At 37.7% G+C, this 21,154-nt stretch overlaps 1 protein-coding gene across 8 annotated transcripts in view; it reads left to right on the plus strand.

Moving 5' to 3' along the window:
• The window catches only part of BMPR1A (bone morphogenetic protein receptor type 1A), a 212,499-nt gene that overhangs the window by 49,874 nt on the left and 141,471 nt on the right, over positions 1–21,154 (plus strand). The window lies entirely within an intron of this gene.

Genomic DNA, 21,154 nt, shown 5'->3' on the forward strand with positions numbered 1-21,154 from the left:
CTTGCTACATCACCATTCCTTGTCACCAGCCACTTCCTCTGTGACACTTCCTCTCTTTCACCCTAACCACCCAGAGTTAGGTCACACCTCATCCCTGGTCATCTGGGCCAGGCCATTGGTTACTAGTCAGAGGATCAGAAGTCTGTACAACTCCCTTCACTTCAGACCAGCCATTCCCCCCACCCAAACCCCCTGTGGGCTAGGTCACAAGCTAGAAGGAACCTGTTTATCTTCAGCGACTGCCTGTGCAGCCTTTTCCTGACCACCAGTCACCCACAGCTATTGTTTTCACAAGTTAAGACTCTATCCTGCCAGCTCCTGCTGGCTTATTGCCTCCAGTGGATTTGCTGATTCTCTATAATTGGTTTACAAAATTCACGGAGACTATTACCTGTATAGGAAACCCTGGTGGAGTAGTGGTTAAGAGCTACGACTGCTAACCAGAAGGTTGGCAGTTCGAATCCACCAGGTGCTCCTTGGAAGCTCTGTGGGGCAGTTCTGTTCTGTCCTGTAGGGTCGCTATGAGTTGGAATCGACTTGATGACAACAGATTTTTTTTTTTTTAATTACCTTTATACTTACAGTTTCCCGTTTATTAAAACCAGAAAGGATACAAAGAGATCCATCAGACAAGTTCTGGGAGAGTTCCCCAGCATGGGGCTTCCATTGTCCCTAGGGACATGCCACCCTCTCCTGTTTATGGATGTTCTCACCAATCAGGGAGGCCCCAAAAGAGGAAGCTCCAAGGTCTAGGGTCCCTTAGTTACTGGGCCTCAGTGATTATGCATCAGTGAGGCCTTAATGGATAGTTATGATTGATGTAGTCAATGAATATGCATAACTGCATCATGCCCCCCTTCCTTCCTGAAGTTAGTTCAACAGGTGTGGGGCCTGTGTAGCCCCTACTTTCCTGACTGTTTTGGAAAACAAAGGCGTCTTGATTGCTCAGGTTGTTTTCGGAAACCTGAGACTAAAGGCAAAATCTAGTTCTTTATCTCACAGTTACAAACCAAAAATAACATATAAAATTATCTTTACTGGAGGTCTTTTTTTTCTTCACCTTTGAGTTATTGTCTAGTGTCCTTTCCTTTCAACCTGAAGGACACCCGTTAGCCTTTCTTGTAGGGCAGGTCTCATGGTAATGAACTTTCCCAGCTTTTGTTTATCTGGGAATGCCTTAATTTTACCGTAAGTTTTGAAGGACAGATTTGATGGATATAGAATCCTTGGTTGACAGTTTTTTTCTGTCAGCAGTTTAAATATGTCATCCCGCAGCCTCTGACCTTTGTGGTTTTTGAGGAGAAATCTGTACTTAATCTTTATATTTTTTAAAATTTTGTTTATTTTGTTGTTGTTATTGAGAATATACACAGTAAAACATACACCAATTCAACAGTTTCTCCATGTACAATTCAGTGACATTGATTACATTCTTCAAGTTGTACAACAATTCTAAGCTTCCTTTTCTGAGTTGTTTTTTCTCCATTAACATAAACTTGTTGCCCCTTAAGGTTCCTTATCTTTCGAGTTGCTGTTGCCAATTTGATCCCGTATAGCTAGATCTTAAAAGAGCACAATGCTAAAGGCAGACATTCTTTACTAGTTAAGCTACACTATTGTTTGGTTTTAAGAAGACTTCAGGGAATATTTTTGGTTTAAGGTTTAAAGATTATTTTAGGACAGTAGTTTTCGGGGTTCATCTAGCCTCCATGGCTTCTGAAATTCTGGATTCTATGAAAATTTTAAATTCTATTTTGCATTTTCCCCCTTTTGTTCAGGATTCTTTTATAGGATCTTTGATTAAATTGTTCAGTAATGGTAGCCAGGCACCTTCCAGTTCTTCTGGTCTCATGGCAAAGGAGACAGTTGTTCATGGAGGCAATTAGCCACACATTCCATTTCCTCCTCCTATTCTTTTTTTTTTAATTGTACTTTAGATGAAGGTTCACAGAACAAACAAGCTTCTCATTAAACAGTTAGTACACATACTGTTGTACACATAAGACATTGTTTAACAACCCCACGACTTGTCAACACTCTCCCTTCTCAACCTTGGGTTCTCTATTACCAGCTTTCCTGTCCCCTCCTGCCTTCTAGTCCCTGCTCCTGGGCTGGTGTGCCCCTTTAGTCTCGTTTTGTTTTATGGGCCTGTCTAATCTTTGGATGACGGATGAATCTCAGGAGTGACTTCATTACTGAGCTAAAAGGTTGTCTGGGGGCCATACTCTTGGGGTTTCTCTAGTCTGTCAGGCCAATAAGTCTGGTCTTTTTTTGTGAGTTAGAATTTTGTTCTACGTTTTTCTCCAGCTCCGTCTGGGACCCTCTATTGTGATCCCCGTCAGAGAACTTAGTGGTGGTAGCTGGGCGCCATCTAGTTGTTCTGGACTCGGTCTGGTGGAGGCCGTGGGTAGTTGTGGTCCATTAGTCCTTTGGACTAATCTTTCCCTTATATCTTTAGTTATTTTCATTCTCCCTTGCTCCCAAAAGGGTGAGACCATTGGAGTATCTTAGATAGCTGCTCATGAGCTTTTAAGATCCAAATATTACTCACCAGCCTCTTTCTATTCTTGACTCTTCTTCCTCTGTTGGCTCCAGGTGAATAGAGACCAACTGTTGTGCCTTGGATGGCTGCTTACAAGCTTTCAAGACCCTAGGCACTACACAGGGAACTAGGAGGTAGAAAAGAAGGACTAAACATGTTATTAAGCCAATTAATTGGGATGTCCTATGAAACCATGACCCTAAACCTCCAAACCAAGGAACCAAATCCCATGAAGTGTTTGGCTGTACATAAGCAGCCTCAGCAAGTACTATTTATTGTTGTTATTATAAATACATGTATCACACAGCTTTTGCCAATTCAGCTTTTTACAGCTGTACAACTTACTACAGCAGTTACATTAATCAGCTTGCAACCCTACCCTTAATCAGTGGATTTTTCCATCACTGTAAACCAAAACTCAGTACTCCATAAGCAGTAACTACCCCTTCCCCACTCCCTCCTGCCCATGGTAACCACTCATAAACTCTGTTGTCTATACATTTGCCTTTTCTTGTGTTTTTGTATAAGTCATGCAGTATTTGTCCTTTTATGATTGACTTATTTCACTCAGCATAATGTCTTCAAGCTCTGCATTGTAGCATGTATCAAGACTTCATTTCTCTTGCTGGCTGAGTAGTATTCCACTGTATGTAGGTACCACATTTTGTTTATTCATCTGTTGATGGGCATTTAGGTTGTTTCCACCTTTTGGTTGTTGTGCATAGTGGTGAAATGAACATTCGTGTGCAAGTCTCTGTCTGAGTCTCTACTTTCAAGTCTTTTGGGTATATACCTAGGAGTGGAATTGCTGGGTTATATGGTAGTACGATTTTTAGTTTTTTATGGAACTGCCACACTGTTTTCCACAATGGCTGTACCATTTTGCATTCTTACCACCAATGGATAAGGGTTCCAATTTCCCACATCCTTGCCAACATGTTATTTTCTGTGTTTTTTGTAATCTTAGGCATCCTAGTGGGAGTGAAATGATATCTCATTGTGGTTTTGGTTTGCATGAGCTTGATGGCTAAGTACATTGAGCATCTTTTCATGTGTTTGGTGGCTATTTGAATGTCCTCTTTGGTGAAATGTTTATTCTTGTTCTTTACCCATTTTATGATGGGGTTACTTGTCTTTTTGTTATGTTGTTGACATTTTATATGTATGTTGCTTATTATATTCTCATCGGATATATGGTTTTCAAAGATATTCTTCCAGCTGGTAGCTTGCCTTTTAACTTTTTTGGTAAAGTCTTTTAATGAACAAAAGTTTTTAATTTTTATGACGTCCCATTTATTTATTTTGCCTTTTGCCATTTGTGCTGTTGTTGTTATACAGTGAAACCTATGGAAGCAGGAACTTGATGGGACTTTTTGTTTCTCCATGTCTCGCAGGTTTTCCAACTTTGACAGGGTATATTACCACTTTTTTATCACTCATTTTAGTGGAAAATATTTGAGTTTTCCTTCTCTGGTAGGTTTCTGCCTTACACACGTTCTGGCTTTCGCAGGTTTTACTGTATTAGATTGTTAAAAGCTAGGCCTGACAGCATTGCCCTTGCATTTTCTTCTACGAATTTTATGGTTTTAGTTTGCACATTTAGGTTGTTAATCCATTTTGAATTTGTTTCTGTATATGGTGTGAGGCATGGATCCTGTTTCATTTTTCTGTATGTGGAAAACCAATTTTCCCAGCACATTTGTTGAAGAGACCTTAATCTTATTTTGGGAGTCCTTGGTGTGTAACAATTTGCTTCTCTCTAGCTGCTTTCAAGATTCTTTCTTTGTCTTTGGGTTTTGAGAGTTTGATTATAATGTGTCTCAGTGTGAATCTTTCTTGGTTTATCCTACTTGGAGTTTGTTGAGCTTCTTGGATGTGTATATTCCTGTCTTTTTCAAATTTTGGGAGTTTCTGGCCATTATTTCTTCACATATTCTTCTTATTTCTGTCTTCTTCTGAGATTCCCATAATGTGTATGTTTCTCACTGTGTTGGTGTTCAGTTCACTTAAATTCTATTCACTTCTCTTCATTTTTCTTTTTGCTCCTTAGACTCGATGATTTTAAATATCATATTTTCAAGTTTGCTGATTTTTTTCTTTTGCTAGCTTACATCTGCTGTTGAATCCCTACAGTGCATTTTACGTTTCAGTTACTGTACTTTTCATCTCCAGTATTTCTGTTTGGTTCCTTTTTGTAATGATTACGTTTTTTGGATATTCTCGTTTTCTTCTTCATGTGAGCATCTTTATGGACAGTTTTAAATTGTTGAAGACTGCCCACCATGGTGTGTGTAGACACTGAAGTTTCTGTAATTTATGATCAGCAAGCATTTTGACAGAAATGTCCTTATACTGTGGGGGGAAAACAGCCTCATGTGTCTATCAAAAAAGCAAAACCTAAAGTAGGGCCATTTACGGTTTAAGAAAAACAACGTATTTTTTTGTGAAAATAAAGAACATTTCTACATGCATATGTCAAAAAGGGCACAGATTAGGACTTAAAAAACAAATCATAGTTAGAACTATGTTAATATATTATGTGGAAAAGATACGTGATGAAAAATTTTAGAACAGGGACTCAAACATGAAGAAAGAATACTTTTAGATGAGAATGAAGTAAAATTAGTGATGTTATTATGAGAAAAAAGAAACTCATATATATATTCAGAGAAACTTCCTTAGCATAAATCCTCTTACTTCTTTGTTGAGTAACTTGTACTTAGAATGTCTAGAGAGGGCAAGAGAATTCATACATTTTTAACAGCAGTAGTAATTTACAAATATGAACTTATACGGAAGTACAGTTGCTTAAGTTTTAAAAATGTAACCAAGAAGTTTGCAGGGTAGCTTATGTAAAAATGTTAAATAATTTCTATTGAGGCAGACTAGTATAGATTTATATAATAAAAGCAATCAAGCCTTTCCTTTATACCAGTCATCCTCTGTGTGCTTATTAGCCATATCCTTCATGGAGTGGTCTGCTAGCAATATCTCTTCTCCCTCACTTTCCCTTAACTATCTAGCCTCCAAATCATTATTCTCTTGGTGTAGTGGTTAAGCGCTCAGGTGCTAACCAAAAGTTGGCAGTTTGAACCGCCCAGCAGCTCCATGGGAGAAGGACCTGGCAGTCTACTTCTGTACGGATTAAAGCCAAGAAAGCCCTATGAGGCAGTTCTGCTCTGTCACATGAGGTTGCTATGAGTTGGAATTGACTAAATGGCACCCATCAACAACAATAATTATTCTACTTGCCCACCACGATTTATGTCCCTAAAACCACTCTTGTCAGTGCCATTAATGGCCTCCATGGTGCTAAATTTTGTGTCGTAAAGGTCTTCATCCTTTTAGTAGCATTTGACACAGCTGACTCCTCTGTACAAAACTCTTCACTGTGAAATCACTCCACAACCTTCCACATCATTCAGCAAAGTTCAAATGGTGTCTAAGGAACACTGTATATAAGAGCTGAGTATGGAATCTTGCTGGCTTAGCTCTCAAACTAAAGCACTTAAATCCTGAGTAAATCGAGTTCATAACTCAGTTCTCATACTTAATATTCTACATCTTGGGCTAGTTTATGAAAAGACAGCGAATTTGGAAAGTAAAAATAAATATGTTGAAAAATGTGACTTATATTAGGGATTCTTCTTACCTCTACACTGCAGGTGCAAATGCTTGAGTGACTCTGATATAAAGGAAAGGGAGAAGAAACTAAGAAGTTGACATGGTATTTATCACATTTAAAGTCCCTGGGTAATGCAGTTGGTTAATACACTTGGCTCCTAACCAAAAGATTGGAGGTTTGAGGCCATTCAGAGACACCTCGGAAGAAAGACCTGGCCTGCTTCTGAAAAATCAGCCATTAAAAACCCTATGGAACATAGTTCTTCTCTGATACACATGGGGTCACCATGAGTTGAAATCAATTCCATGGCACTTGGTGGGTATCATATTTAAATAAGCATTTCTTTTTCCCCTGCAGAGCAAACATTTGCTTACATCAGTGGCTTAGCTAGCCTAGGTGTGAGTAGCACTCAGATCCTGTGGTACAGGCATGGGGCGGTGGGGGGGAAACACTCTTTCAGGCATTTCTCATTCTTTCAAATAGAATATTAAGTGTAATCAGTTAAAAAGTTTGTATGCATTTTAATAACTCATACTAGTCAGAAGTGACTTATTCTCCAAATTTTAGTTTCTTTCATTGCAGCTGCAATAGCAATGTGAAAAGAAGTTCTTTTTGTTATTCAATAACCTAACCTTATAGGAAGAACCAATTGTCAAATCAAAGTGGAAAATTATTATTTTTATCTTGTTGTTCTTGAGAATATATAGAGCTAAACATACACCAGTTCAACAGTTTCTGCATGTACAACTCAGTGACACTGATTATGTTGTTTGAGTTGGACAGCTATTCTCACCCTCCTTTTCTGAATTGTTCCTCCTTTGGTAACATAAACTTACTTCCCCCTAAGTACCTATGTAATCTTATGAGTTGCTGTTGTCAGTTTGATCTTGTATAGGTAGTTCTCAAAAGAATATAATGCTCAAGGCAGACCTTTTTTTTACTAGGTAAGCTAAACCATTGTTTGGTTTTAAGATGACTTCGGGGGGTATTTTTGGTTTAACGTTGAAAATACTCTTTTTAAAATGAAGTCAGATGGGTAGAATAAAATTTCCTGATCTTACTACTTTAGCCACAGCTCTAAAACACAGCCTATTTATAATGTCACAGATTTATTACGATGGCTATATAAAACAAATATATATATATATATTCAGTGTTACTTTTAATAACATTATACGTCAGCCTTTTTTTTTTTTTATGGTTTCTACTTTTGATGTCAAACTTAGAGATTCCATCCCTATTGCAGTAGTATTTTCAAGTTTTTTTTTTATAGTTTCACATTTACATTTGAACCTTTTATTTATCTGGAATTAATTTTCCTCCATGAGGTAGTTTTTTTCCACATGGTTAGCAAATCTCTCAAGACCTTTTATTAATTTGAGATGCTTCTTTTATTATGTATTTATACATGTTCAGATCTACTTTTGGTCTCATTTTCGTATTCTGTCTCTTGACGCTGAAACTATGCTGTTTATATTAATGTAAGTTTCAGTGTATTTTAATACTTAATAAGACAAATCCCCCTTTGTTACTTCTCTTTTTCAAAAGTTTAGGATATTCTCAAGTTTATTTTCTAAATATCTTTAGAGTCCTTTTGTCTGATTCTTTTCAAAAGCCTGTTAACATTTATTGATGATTGATTTGGAAAGACTTGACATCTTTACAGTGTTTTCCAATTCATAAGCTGGCATATTTCCTTTCATTAGTCTTCTCTTTTGAGTTTTAGTAAAGTTTTGTAGTTTTTCTCATGTATGTCATATTTTTGGATGTTATTGTGAATGAGATAGTATTTCCATTATGTTTTCTAACCTGGTTTGTTAGTATACAAAAAACTTATTGTTATATATTCTAAACCATTCAGCATGTAACCGGATAGTTCCAGGTCTGCTCAGCCGGCCATAGAGACATGAAACAGGTGAAAGTGCAAGAAAAAGCTTTATTTGGTTGGCCAAGTGAAGGAGCACACCGGGACTTGAGTCACCAAGATGGCTCCCAGAACAGCAGCCCAAAGGTGGGGCCAGCTTGCTGATTGGTGTGGCCCGAAAAGGCAGTCTGGCCTTTCTGTGCTTGCTCAGTCTAAAAGGGGGGGCGAGGGGGGAGGAATCTCTCAAACTGGATCTTAGGCTCAGACCCCTCGCTTCTGAAAGCCTTCCCCTAATCTTGGGCCACTAAAATTTGGTTCCTTCCGGTGGGAGAAGAGTTCTGGGGTCACCCAGAGGACGGGGGCCAATGGTTCTGTGCGTGTCAGGCAGACCAGATCTAGTCCTTGCCAGTTTTACCTGGTCCTGTGACCCCAGTCTGTTGTTTTCCTCAGCTTGGCCAGAAACAGGTAGCATACCTAAATAGGGAAATAGCTTAAAGACGGAGTTATTTCCTCTATCACAGAAGACGGCAGGCAGGCAGCTGGTCTCAAACATATTAAACTGTTTTTAGTTCTGACAGTTTTTCAGTTGATTCTCATGAGGGATTTGAAAAATATATATATTAATACATATAATAGGCCATGCAACCTTATCCTTTATCAATGCAATTTTTCTGTGACGTAAACTGAAACTTGCTGCTTCGTAAACAATAACCCCTGCTTTTCCCATCTCTCCTGCCCCTGGTAGCGACTAATGAACTTTGTTCTCTATACATTCGTATTTCCTTGTCTTTTTATATAAGTGAAGCCATACGATATTTGTCCTTCAGTGAATGACTTATTTTACTTATCATGTTTTCAAGCTCTATCTATATTCTGTGGCTTAATGCAGATATAATTGCAATTGATTCTCATTTACGATATCTACGGTCTTATAGGGTCGCTATGAGTCGGAATTGACTCAACAGCAGCAGACAACAGCAGCATGTTCTGTAAAGTAGCTGTGGACACATAATTAGTAAAAACCCAGAAATTGCTCATAAAGGAAATACAGCGTTAGGTTTCTGTGAACCTCTGGTCGCAACATTTTCATCCACTGCTTAGTGTATAACCTTGTTTTATGTGTATTTTTGTTTAAAGATAGCTAATATATATTGTTGATTCATTAACATTGTACTCTCAGCCAACAGCAGTATAACTCATGCCTGAACAAAGTTTATGTTGCACACATATTGTCTTCCTAAAAAGTATGACAACTTTTTTGTGCTTGGGAACACCAGATAGCACTTCAGGACTATGCTTGAGGGCCATTTTAAACAATGAAATGCCAACAAAAAGCAAAAAATGTGAAGAATGTGACACTAAATAGACTTTGGAAAGGAAACTTGTTTATAGTAAGAGAGCTGAAACAAAAAAGCAGATGTCATCACCTGTTCTACCCCTGCTAGGAATGTGCGTTGGGTGATTCAGAATTGTCTGTGCTCTGCGCATGTCCTCAAAGGATGTGAAAACTCCACGAGTATTGATTGTGGATTTGCAAGTAAATGTTAGCAAGTAGGATAATTTATAAATACAGAATCTGTGAATAACAAGGGTTGACTCTTATTTCCAACTACTCATTAGCATTTTGTTTTGTTACAATTGGGCTGAAAAAATGTTAACAGTTCTCAAAGGATTGTGTCACTCACTAGTTTTGTAATTGCAAATTGTGATGTATAGAAAGTAAAGTGTCTTTCCTTATGAATGAGTTAAGTACATATTGTTTCTGTCATTTAGCCAAGTGTTTCTTAGAACACTTTTATTAAGCCCACAGAAATTTATGATTTTCAACAGCATCTTTTTTTAACTGGCATATCAAGAATGGGCAGAGATAACTAATCTTTGAAGAGCAGGCATGAGATTTATTTAAACGGGATGTTCCTAGAGTGATTCTACCAGATTCTTCTAACTCAATTTTATAGTTGCCTCTTTTCAGTAACATCTTGCAGGACTGTAGAAATGGCCAAAAAAGGTCGGGGAAGAGGGGGAGGGGCAAGACTGAAAGAAAATTATGGCAGGAAAGAATAGTAGTGAATAAAAAGCCAGTCTTTATTGTATAGAACTCCAGCACAAAGTGTGCAGTTAGTCAAGTACTGAAAAAAGTTACCTTAGTATAGGTATCCATGTTTGTTAGAAGGTATTAGAATTGATGTGTTCACTAAGCATGCTTAGCATAAGAAATAAGGGCAGCTCCTAATTCCCCAAGGGTTGTGCAGATGATCTCCTTGAATTTAGGCAAATGCCAGAGTTCTTGTATCTGACTAACTTACTATCAAAGTAAAGAAATTTTCTGTTTAGATTAAGAAAAATGTGTAGCAACGTGAGTTATATACAAGACAGAGGTGATGAATCATATAATGTAATTGTACTGAAGTTGTGCAGGATTTGAAAGCAGTAATGAACTGATGACTTGATTAGAAGTTAATCTGCTAGTGAAAACCCACATTTATTACATATGACAAAGTTTGTATATTTAAAACACTAGTGCTGTCAAACTCACAACTGTTTTGAAAGGAAGCCATAAACTATAACTATGCTCTGGAATACTGTTTTTCATCAGTCCTAAATCAGATACACCTGTTTAATGTACAGGAATAGCAGTATCATTATTTTGTATACTATTAAGAAAGAAAATAGATTACAATTAAACAGTGATATGACATTGATCTTAAGGCACATCCTGATTTCACAGTTGTTAAAATGGGAAAAGAGACTGTTTAATGAGAAACTATTCTGCAAACCTTCATCTAAAGTACAATAAAAAAATTATTAAATGTGAAAAGATGTGTATCTTGGAATTGATATATTAAGAATCAATAAAATGTAAGCAAAATAAGCACCATTGATATTTTCTTTTTGAATGGTAAATTTAGGTAAAATAGGTGTTCTTAAAATTAGGTAGTATTTCTTTATAATCCTCAAAGATTTCATACTGAAGATACTGAGGCTTTTTCTTCAACATCTGTGTTATTAAGGTTGTACTACTCAATGAGTAGGAATGTGTACTCTTAAAAATAAAAGCAACCTGAAGTACAATAAAATATAAAAAAAAATAAAATAAAATAAAAGCAAAGAAATTTGTTGAAGGTTCAAGATAGTTTGAACCGGGGACACATCTGATCTCATAAAGTGAAACCAAACACTGCGAAATGGTGGAGTTACAGAGTCATTTTTATGAGGTTTAGGTAAGTAGGAGGGAGGACAACTCGAAGGAGTGGTTTTACGGTGATTGGTTAGAAACACTAATGTGGGCTATTTGGATTGGCTAGTTTACTTACATGACTAAGGAGAGTTTTGGAGCCCTGGTGGCACAGTGGTTAAGAGCTCGGCTGCTAACCTTTTAACCAAAAGTCAGCAGTTCGAATCCACGAGCCACTCCTTGGGAACCATATGGGACAGTTTTCCTTTGTCCTGTAGGGTCTCTGTGAGTCAGAGGCAATCGGCTTGGGTTTTTTTTTTTTTGGAAGGAGAGTTTTACAGGGCAGTCACAAAGTAATTAAAACATTTGCTGAGGGCTGCTGGGGGGATTTCTGATAAGGGTCTTGTGTCAAGACCCTCCCTTATGAACATTCTTTCCTTAACAACAGAACCTTTGTTACGTACTTAAGATTGACTAAGGTTTTGATGGTTGCAGGGGAAATAAGCAAAAGCTAAGATGGAGTCTGGAGCTCTGGTGGCACAGTGGGTGAGAGCTCAGGCTGCTAACCAAAAGGTTGGCAGTTCAAATCTACCAGCCGCTCTTGGAAACCCTATGGGGCAGTTCTACATCGTCCTATAGGGTTGCTGTGAATCAGAATCGACTCCACAGCACACAACAAGATGGACTCTAGACTTAGACCTGGGGTGACTATTCTCATATGAGTAAGGCACTTCAGTTTTGGAACTCTCACACAAGTGTACCAGAAAATCAAACCCATTGTCCTCCAGTTGATTGCGAATCATAGCAACCTTATGGGACAAAGTAGAACCGCCCCATAGGGTTTCCAAGGAGCAGCTAGTGGATTTGAACTGCCAGCCTTTTGATTAGCAGCGAGCTCTTAACCACTGCATCACCAGGGCTCCAAAGAAGTAGAAATTACCTTCTAAGAATGTTTCTTTAATCTACAATAAAATCTGTCTTGCTTTTAACAATATTTGTAGTGCATGTTATAGTACAATAATTACTGTAGTCCCCCCCTCCCCCCTTGTTTTTTTGAATGAGAACAGCAATCTGGGCTCAAGGGGTGCTCATTGCTATGGAGTTGATCTTGGCTTTTTTTAGGTCTTTTCAGGGGATAGTACTAGGAAATATAAATTGGGGATCCTGGTTCTCAAGGACTTATGAGCAATGGAATATTCCATAATCACTTATTTGCTTTATCCCTATTGCATATTTTACAGTTTCAGTATAGTAATAGTAATACAGCCATAACCAATATTATTGAAAACAGTTAAAAATGTTCTTTTCGTATGCTCTCCACCCATCCCCCCATTACTTTTAGAGTTATACTTTATATATTGTCAGGTCATACAGCCATTAGGTCATACAGCCTTTATGTACTATTCTGTCTTCCTTTTCATCCTCATTTAGTCTAAAGTAACTATTTAATGGGTGATGAAAAGTATATTTCCAAGTACGTACTCTTCTGCAATATAGCGTAGTAGCCACATAGACTGGCAGTGTTAAAACTGCCCAGGTTTAAATCGTGGCTCCAATTACTTGTTTGTTAGCTGTGTGGTCTTGAGCAAGTTACTATATACTATGGGTCTATGTTTTGTCATCTAAAAAATTGAGATAACATTCTTATCTAACTCCTAAGTTTTCTCCTAAGTATTAAACGGTAATACATAAAATAGTTCTTGTTACTTAATAACTTAGCTGTCATTACTTCTGAATGTACTATAGTTGATTTAGATTTTTGTTTTTTTGCTATCATTAAGAATGTTGCAAGAACATCTGTATAGCTAAATCTTAATGCACATCCATGATTTTTTTTAGTGTAGATTTTTACTAGTGAAATTTATGGGTTAGAGGGTGGGTGATAAACTGAAAAACCAAACTCAGTGCTGTCAGGTCAATTCTGACTCATGGCAACCCCATGTGTTACCGAGTAGAACTGTTCCATAGGGTTTTCTTGGCTATAATCTTCATGGAAGCAGATCACCAGGGCTTTCTTCTGTGATGCATTTGAGTGGGTTCAGACTGCCAAACTTTAGGTTATCAGTCGAGCACAAACCATTTGTACCACCCAGAGACCTTATGTGCATGATACATATTGCTAAATTGCCCTCTAGTGAGGTTCTACCCATTTACACCTCACAACACAATATAAGAGACCTTTAGCTTCATTTCATTTTTCAAAAATTTCATGTTATTGCCTGTATTTTATACTGGTCCCTTTGCAAAAAGTGAGTAACTATATGATGAACTTGTTGTCTTCCCTTTCTTGCCAAAATGTTGGCCTTGATAGTAAGGGGTAGCTGTTACATCATGGTTATTAACATATATGCCCTGATCTATCTCTTACTCATTATTTAGGCTAACTTTAGCATGTATATATATGTATATAAATTTTTTCTAATTGATTCTTAGTCTGTTTTGGAAATAGTAATTTTTCTGTCCTAAATAAATTTGAATGTCTCTTATTCTAGTACCAGTAGATAGTATGTTAATTACCCTGAAGCCTAATTTTACTGTTTTTAATTAGTATTTTATATTTTAAACTGTAGTTATATTATAGCAAATTGGCCAAGTATTTGGAAAGAGCAAGTATGACATTGAAATTGAAAGTTCAGGCCCTGGAATATTACTGACCTGGGTTTAAGTCCCAGATCTACCTTACATTTACAGTGTGACTTTGGGCAGGTTGCTTAACCATTCTGAGCCTCAGTTTTCTTATCTGTAATACATAATTAGTAGTAGTATCTACCCCACAGATTTATTTTAAGAATTAAATGAGATAGTAAATGCACAAAATTTAGCACATTGTAAATGTTCATAAATGGCACGTCATAAATGTAGAGAATGATATAATTGCCATACTTTTTTTTTTAAATCAGCCAGCAAGTGTTTGATTTTACTAGGTGTTGTTACTAGTTACTGAATGGTGTTTCTATCAGTAATTCAGAATGTTTTCTGTGTAGCAACATTTTTATACAGTTGATTATATTATTCCTTCATATGCAGTGCTAAGTACTCTAAGAATACAGTTTATTTCCTGTTGATAGTGGACAATAATAGTAGCTTACACTTAGGAAGTGTCTACTATTTAGCACTGTTCTAAGTGCTTTGCCTACATTAACTCCCTTGACCTTCACCTTTCAGGTAGGTGCAGGTATTGTCCTTGTAGAGTAGAGAGGTTTAGCAGCTTGGTCAAAGTATTACAACAGGTAAGTGGTGGAGCCAGGATTTTAACCTTGGTAGTCAGTCTAGCAACAGAGCCCATGCTCTTAAACCTGGGTTTTTCTCTTTATTCTCTCCTTCCTAAAAGAATGGTAGATGGATTTCAGGCATCTTCACGTCTTGGCTGCTGGGCTTTCTTTATGAGAGACTGTGAGATCTTTTATGATCAGTTGAAAGGAGAACTAAATTGTCAAGTTATGTCTGCTCTGGTCATGTGCTTGAGATTGGCTGTGTATTTATCAACTGGCTCTGACCATACATTGATTTTCTTGCTCCACCACCCTAGAATCCAGGCCCCAGGTGAGACCATGGCTGGACAAAGGGCACCCTTCCTGGGCCTCCCTCTCTGATCCAGTAGAATGCCCACTTGTACCTACTCGCTTTCCTTTGTTAAAAACAGACTAGCTGTTGAATGGACATGGGAAGTCTGGGGTGGAAAGGAGGAGTGTGCTGTCACATTATAGGGAGAGCAGCTAGAGTCACATAGCAATGTGTGTATAAATTTTTGTATGAGAAACTGACTAGAACTGTAAACTTTCACTTAAAGCACAATTAAAAAAAAGACTTTGACAGTTAAAGAGATAAATATTAGAGAGAGAGAGATGTTTGCAAAGGAGCAGTCAGTTTTAAAGAAACTGCTGTGGCCATCGCAAAGTGATTTTTGCTTATCCCATTTACAGTCTCATGGTAAAAGAATGTACAGTTGGTTCTTTGAAGGTTATACTGTAGTGCAGAAAAACAAATCTCATGGAATACACAAAATCTTAGAGATACAGGTCTTGGGAAAAATAAACTTCCAAGTTAAACATCTACCATCTATTACTTCAAAGTGAGCAAACCCCTTGGGAAAACAAAAAAGGGATATTAATGAAGTTAGTTTGCAGGGATATATTTAAAGATAAGATACCCAGAAGTGTTGGAGCATTGTCCAGGCTTCTGGGGAATTATTTAATTTTAACAATCTCCTCCCTTATGATCGTGATCCTATTTAGGATTTGTGAGTAAACTTACCACTGGGCTAGGTACCATCCATTTCTTCAGGTCTCAATATATTGGATCTACGATCTGATAAGGGCACATGTATAGATGGCACATTTGGGATCGTCATGAACTCTTTATTGCTTTTGTTCTTCTAGTCCAAGGGAGACCAATTGATGCACCTTAGATGGCTGCCCACAAGCTTTTAAGACCACAGATGACAAATTGCGAAAGACCCCAGACACCAAGGTAGACAGTAGCCAAAAGGTTTAGCTCAATTGTTTGGAATCCCTGTTGAAACCAAGTTCCATATCATTTAACCAAGAAAATAGGTCCCAAGGAGGGCTGGGTTTAAAATAAGTGGCATTAACTGTGGCCCTGACATGGGTTTGGGCTGCAGCAGCATCTTGATGGACTTCACTTTGAGTGTCATTGATACACATACAACGCTGTTAACCGTGGCATAGACACCACTTTGAAAGGCTAACACATAATGTAAAGCTAACCTGTTTTGTATAACTACTTCACATAAAACTTAGAGTTCTCAGGAGATGGCCATTTAACTGTTGTACTGAATCCTATAATTGTAAATCAATTAAAAAAAATTAGAGCCTAATAATTAAAAAAAATTTTTTTTAATTTAAATTTTTAACATTAACACATAATATACCAATACCAGATAAATAAGGAATGGATCTGACAGTTGAGCATCCAAATAGGATTTATTTGGTTAAGGGCTGTTTAGCATTAAGGGCCAAAGGCTACAGACAAAATAATGTCCTTTTAAAGTGAAAAAAGGCTTAATATTAAAGTCTATAGACAGAAAATTAGTTTGATACCATAATTCAGAATACATTCCAAGTGGGGCTATGTAACCATTAAAATTTAGATGCTTTATCAGTTTTAGTCCCGTTAAGTCAGTAGTTACTCCCATGGGAAGAAATGACTTGAAAGGTTATTTGATCATTCTGCATTAACAGTAGATTAAGTATCTCTAAAGGGAAATAAACATTGGTATACGGTGCTTGTATTATGAAAACAATAACTATTTTTATATGTTAATCAGACATGGGTTTCTATTTTTATATCCATTAGTCTGATTGCAAGTAAAACACTGTTTTCCTTGAGTGGGCTTAGTTATATCATAATCCCAGTCATCCCTTGGGTCTAAAAGAAGTATCATTCCAAAAAGGGATGCATGAGGTCCACTTGAATGAATATATTGTATAGTAATGGTCATTTTTTTCTAATGCCAAGGAAACGACTACCAATTCCAGTTTGGGGACTAAGTGAAGTCTTAATATACACCCAACAGTTACTCTGATCTGTTTGCTTAATTATATAAGTTAAAGAAATAAAAGTATCTAGTTGTGAAGTAAAATAAGTAGTGGATACACACAGGAAAAACAGCCAAAATACGTTTCTCAACAATATTAGAGCCAACATCATCCTGAAATGAGGAAACCAACGAGCCCCTGCGTTTCCATCGTGCCATAGTGTCTTTCACATGAACATCCACATGAGTAACAAAAGCTTATCAGGAGCTGAACTGATTTTTATCTAAATGCCTCAGTAAAACCAAAAAACCAAACCCACTGCCGTCAAGTTGATTCCAACTCATAGCGAACCTACAGTAGGGGCTTGTTTTATATGCCAGTCTAAGGCTTGTCTGTGGCCAGATCAGATGGCCAGGCTCTTAGCTATAGTCTATGTCACAGTTGCCCATGTGCCCCATTACAGATGGCCCTAATTGCAGCAATTCCATCAGGACTTGGAGGCAAAATCTTACAGAGGTATACATATTAGCATCATTAATACGTACAGTAGAGATTCGTAGGGGACCTGAAGGGACTTCTCCATAGTCAAGCTTGGGCAAGTGTTCTGGAGGTAGTGACCTCAGACCCAAAGAAAGCAAAAACCGTTATCTGTTTGTTACCTCATCTTGGCATCAGGTGTTAAAGAGATCATAGCCACCTGTGCACTGGTATCTAAAAGCCCAAGAAATACAATTCTTTTTATTACCTCATTGAACTTTAATTTTGGCATAACCAAACATTTTGTTTTAATACAGAACTATTTTTCCTTAAAGATTTATTGTCAGTCAGTTTGCCTTTTCTCTTATCCTTTAGATATACTAACATTTTAAGATGTTTTCTTTTAGGAGTCTAGTATAACCTCAGTTTTGTAATTGTTATTACTATCTTTAATAATTTAGGGTAGTTTTGGCTACAAGTAAAACCAAAAAAATCTGTTACCATCAAGTTGATTCTGATAGTGTAGGACAGAGTAGAGCTACCCCATAGGCTTTCAAGGTAGTAATCTTTACAGGAGCCAACTGACACATATTTCTCCCATGGGGTGGCTAGTGGATTCAGACCACTGACCTTTCGGTTGGCAGCTGAACGCTTAACCACTGTGCAACCAGGGCTCCTTTTTTTTCTTTTTAAAAGATTATTATAATCTGGAAGCCCCAAATAGCATAAAACCTGCTTTGAATTAAAAAAAAAAAAATTGTTTCTACTGTCAGACTAAGGTGCTGAGGTAGAGAAATTTATGTAAAAGGGGCAGCTAACAGAATAATTTGGCACCTAGATTCTGCCGTATATGAACATGTCCCATTCTGTGTCCATAGTCTGTCGTAACAGAATGGGACAGTGCATTAAAAAAGGTATTTTAAATATTTTATCTTCTATTTCCATAATTGTTTTGTCTCTTGTAATCACATTTTTCAGGGTCACCCTAACTTTAATGCCATAAAACAATCTGATGCTGCTTTAGCAAAGTTAACCTTACTAGCCTTTGATTTCATATCTTAGACATTTCTTTCATTTTCTGAGGCAGAATCTGAATCTCTGAGTCATATATTACTAAATCTTTTAATTTTAAAATATCTCTAGATTTGTAGTTTGTTCCACTACCTTCTGACTCTGACTCTGCCTACTTTCATCACTCTTTCTTAATTCTTTGTCTGTTTTTTAACTCTTAGGTGTATTTCATCATTTCTGCATTTAGACCTTTTTTACTAGTTACGTGGTCCTTGAGCTATTTATATAGATCCCTTTAAAGGGGCAGTTTCCCATTTAAGTTTATGTTTGTTTCTGTAACCGGTGTCATGGATTGAATTATGTCCCCCAAAAACTGTGTGCATCAATTCTGCTGGGCCGTGATTCTCAGTATTGTGTGGTTGTCCTCAATTTTGTGGTTGTAATTTTATGTTAAAGAGGATCAGGGTGGGATTGTATAACACCCTTACTAGGGTCACATCCCTGATCCAGTGTAAAAGGAGTTTCCCTAGGGTGTGGCCTGCACCACCTTTTACCTACAGGAGATGAAAGGAAAGCAAGCAGAGAATTGGGGACCTCATACCACCAAGAAAGCAATGCTGGGAGCAGAGCGTGTCTTTTGGACCTGAGGTTCCTTTGCTGAGATGCTCGTAGACCAAGGGAAGACTGATGCACCACAAAGACCTTTCTCCAGACCCAAACAGAGAGAGAATGCCTTCCCCTGGAGCTGATACCTTGAATTTGGACTTGTAGCCTGCTAGACTGTGAGAGAATATATTTCTCTTTGTTAAAAGCCATCCACTTGTGCTATTTGTTATAGCAGCACTAGATGACTAAGACAAACGGCTATGTCAGATCTTAATCCACCAAGAAAAGTTGCTGCGATGTTTTTCATAATCCAAACCAGATTCATTTTCATTTCATTTTTTTTTCTGCTTACAAGCAGCTAATGTTCATGTTTTCATTTGCTTTCTGCAGAAAGTATTTTTTTAAGGAGGCTAATATAGATTTATTAAATTTGTTCGTGGCGTCACAATACCAGTTAAAATAAGCCTGCCATTGGGGCTGTTTAGTTTTAGTATTGTGATGTTAAAATAAAAATCATATTAAGCCAATAATAGAAATTGAACTTTATTGAATATATGATTTGAAAAGCAGGGTAACATTTAGAGATCCTCTAAAGACTCTCATGCTCCTTCTCATTGGCATTGCCATGGAAAAAGGCAGGGGAACAGTGTTTACATAATAACAGATTACCCTAAAACACAGCTTTCAGTATGACCCTGGAGTTCCTGTTTCTTGAAACTGACTACACATAGATAATTTTTCAGAAAAGCCCCGTAGCTAAGGCAAAAGTGTCTCCACTAAGCTGCTTACTAGGTATTGTTTGACTTAACGATGTCTTTAGGAAACTAGTTTTCTCAGGGCTCAAGATTCAAAAGAAGATGTGAAGGACAATGACCTGGTTAGGTCACCCCAAATCCATGACCCCAGAAATCTGGATTCCAAGAGAATTAAAACTGTTTCTCAGTAGTTTTTCTAATTTTCCCTGAAAATAAACAATCTTATCTAAAGACAATGAGCATTATTGAGGTTGCTACAGTTCCAAATTAGCCTTAGTTAAGTTGGTCCAGAGATTTAAAGAAATTGCAGGTCTGAGGACTGAATATAATTGCAGGCATCCTTGCTGAAGGGTGTGTAGGGCGCTCCCAGTTCTAGCCTCTAAAACAGTGAACAACCCCTTTGGTTAACATGTGGGAGGGATGCCTAATGACACATTGTTAGAATCCCATTATCTTGAGCAGGTAAAATTTTGGCTAAAGAAGAGCCACAAAAAAGGAGAAATGGTGGGCACTCTATAGGTTTTTAACTGCCCCATTTGTGCCCTTTGAAAGTGTGTGGAGAAATTGAAACTGCATGGTGAAACCTAGTTTCACTTTTCCACTGGTCATAATGACCCCAATTTCGGACCTAGTCCAGGAGAAAGACCTCCAATCCAGACCTAGTTCTGAAGAAAGACTTTAGTGCCAGACCTTGTCCAGGGCAAAGAGTTCAATGCAGGACAAAGAGTTCAGCGCAGACCTAGTCTAGGAAAAAGTAAACATTTGATCCCTAATAAGATGCAATGCGAAGACAGTGCAGCTCAGTCTGGGATTTCACTTACCCAGGGACCCTAGACACTAGTATGAAACAGAGCATTGAAAATAGCTCGTGAGATCATTGCCTGTCACCAGTGAACGGGCTGGGTCACTGGGGCAAGGAACTCTGGATCCCACCTCTGACACCAGAACTGTTTAAAAGCAGTAAGACTTTGGGAATTAACAAGATCAACTGTTTATTAAAACAGAGAGAGACCTCTGCAAACGGACGGTGAGTTTTAGAGAAACTGCTGTGGCTGTTGCGAAGGGGATTTTTGCTTATATGCCATTTACAGTCTCAGGATAAAAGAAAGAATGTACAGTTGGTTCTTCGGAAGTTGTACAGTAATGTGGAAGAACAAGTCATGTGGAATACACAAAATCTTAGAGATACAGGTTTTGGAATTAAGAATATTTTAGGTTAAACATTTACCATCAGTTATTTCAAAGTAAGCAAGGTCCTTGGGAAAACAAGAAGGGGCATTCTTGAAAGATTAATGAAGTTGGTTTAGAGAGGTTATAAGATGCCCAGAAATCTTAGAGGCTTCTGGGGAGTTATTTAATTTTAACACCTTGCATGCTATCAAATCCTGCCAATCCTTGGAGATCCACCTAAATTGCTTGTACAGAGTCAGTTCACGATGATCCCTGCACCTGTGAAGTAACAGTGTTTTGTGCTCGTCAGTTAATCTGTGGTGGTATGACTCCTCATGTTGGTTAAATGTTGCATTCAGGCAGGCAGATGTGTCTTACATGTTTTAAAATTTACTGTCATGACTCAGGAAGTATTACCAAGTGGACCCCCC

Source organism: Trichechus manatus, unplaced genomic scaffold, assembly GCF_000243295.1.
Source record: "Trichechus manatus latirostris isolate Lorelei unplaced genomic scaffold, TriManLat1.0 scaffold00155, whole genome shotgun sequence".
Classification (NCBI taxonomy): Eukaryota; Metazoa; Chordata; class Mammalia; order Sirenia; family Trichechidae; genus Trichechus; species Trichechus manatus.